The 2,067-nt window shown below is 49.6% G+C and overlaps 1 long non-coding RNA gene across 1 annotated transcript; it reads left to right on the top strand.

Annotated features, from left to right (window-relative positions):
• The first annotated feature begins 1,326 nt into the window (after positions 1–1,326).
• On the top strand, positions 1,327–1,830 carry LOC121515236. Its single transcript, XR_005992361.1, has 2 exons — positions 1,327–1,394; positions 1,485–1,830. It is a non-coding gene; the product is annotated as an uncharacterized LOC121515236 (long non-coding RNA).
• Positions 1,831–2,067: the final 237 nt, after the last annotated feature.

The following is a 2,067-nucleotide window of genomic DNA, read 5'->3' as shown; positions in this document are numbered from 1 at the left end:
AGAAAAGTCCAGGAGGCCATCCATAATGTTAACCCCTGTGAACTGTCCACCTGGTAGCCTGTTTGGTGTTCCTGAGCTCCGCTCCCAGGTTATCCACTGGGCACACTCCTCTCGGTTGTCCTGCCACCCGGGTGTTAGCCGAACTCTGGGGGTCCTTAAAGAACGTTTCTGGTGGCCCTCTATGGACAAGGAGGTTTCGGAATTCATCTCAGCCTGCCCCACCTGTGCCTCCAGTAAGGTCTCCCATCAGCATCCGGCAGGTCTGCTCCATCCTCTTCCGGTACCCAAGAGGCCCTGGTCCGACATATCCCTGGACTTTGTCACGGGACTCCCCACCTCAGAAGGTAACACCACTGTTCTCACAGTGGTGGACAGATTTTCTAAAATGGCTCATTTTATCCCTTTACCCAAGTTGCCCTCTGCCAAGGAAACAGCCGAGGCTATGCTGCACCATGTTTTTCGTCTACATGGTCTCCCTAGAGATGTGGTGTCGGACCGGGGCCCCCAGTTCACCTCCAGGTTCTGGAAGGAATTCTGTTCGCTGATTGGAGCCACTGTGAGCCTCTCCTCTGGATTTCACCCTCAATCGAATGGACAAACTGAGCGGATGAATCAAGAAATGGAGACGGGCCTGCGCATTCTGGCTTCCCAGAACCCTTCCTCATGGTCCAACCAGCTCGTGTGGGTAGAATATGCACATAACTCACTTATTAACTCATCAATTGGCATGTCCCCCTTTCAGTGTGTGTACGGCTTTCAACCTCCTCTTTTTCCTGCCCTAGATAAGGAGGTATCTGTCCCCTCTGCCTGGACCCTGGTGCGACGTTGTCGCCGGACCTGGGAGCGAGCCAGACAAGCCCTCCTCCGAGCTTCAGCCAGACACAAGACGGCGGCTGATCGCAAAAGGTCTGAGGCCCCCAAGTATCACTGTGGACACAAAGTTTGGCTATCCACTAAAAACCTGCCTCGTCTGGATTCTAAGAAGCTCGCTCCCAGGTTCGTTGGTCCGTTTCCTATTTCCAAAGTTATTAATCCTGTAACTGTCCAACTAAAACTACCCAGAACCATGAGAGTCCATCCTGCATTCCACGTCAGTCAACTTAAACCCGCCAAATCCAGCCCTCTGGTCCCCACCTCCAAGCCCCCTCCTCCCCCCCGTTTCGTTGATGGAGAAAGAGTCTACACCGTCAAAAAGTTGCTAGCCGCCAGAAGAAGAGGCCGTGGCTATCAGTATCTGGTGGATTGGGAGGGTTATGGCCCTGAAGAGCGCTCCTGGGTCCCCGCTAGAGACATCATGGACCCAGAGCTCATCAAAGTCTGGCACAATGAACATCCTGATGTTCCTGGGCCGTCTGGAGCCAGCCGTGGAGGGGGGGGTACTGTCACATCTCCAGGTTGACCTAGTTAAGTTACTTTTTCCCTCATGTTTCTAGTCTGTCATTTCCTGTTTTATTTTGGATACTTACCTTGTGTCTCTTTTCCAGATCACTCCTTCCTGCCCATCCCTACCTGTTTCCCTGTGTCCTGATCATCCTCATGTGTCTCACCTGTGTTGATTGTCGAGTGACTGCACCTGGTGATCCCCGGCTGAGTGTTCCCCTCCTCGTGTATTTAGCTCATTCACTCCCTGTCTGCTGTGCGAGATCGTCTTGTTTCCTTTGTGTCCAATTCCTTCGAGCCTTACTTCTGATTGACCTTCGTGATTTATTTGACCCAGTTTCCCGTCCTAGTTTCCGAGTTAGCCTGCCGTTTTTTGTACCTCTGCCTGCTTGTTTTGACCTCCCGTGTATCGAACCTTTTTCCTGATTAAACGGACTTGAAAGTGCTTGATTCCTGTGTCTGCTTTTGGGTCCTTTGGTCCGGCATATCGTTACAATTTAACCTTCTACCAAAATACAAAAAAGAAAAATTGCCATAACATTTAACATTTATTTTTTTTGGTATCACATTTCATACAGTACATTAGGCTATTTTGGCAACTGATTATTCACTAGAGGTCATTTTTATCATTTTCTGATTGCATTTAAAAGGTTTTTAAGTAATTTATTGATCATACTGATTAGACAG

The sequence above is a fragment of the Cheilinus undulatus genome, linkage group 9 (genome assembly GCF_018320785.1).
Source record: "Cheilinus undulatus linkage group 9, ASM1832078v1, whole genome shotgun sequence".
In the NCBI taxonomy this organism is placed as follows: Eukaryota; Metazoa; Chordata; class Actinopteri; order Labriformes; family Labridae; genus Cheilinus; species Cheilinus undulatus.
Note: the sequence above shows the minus strand (reverse complement) of the source record. Positions and strands in the feature narration are given on the sequence as shown.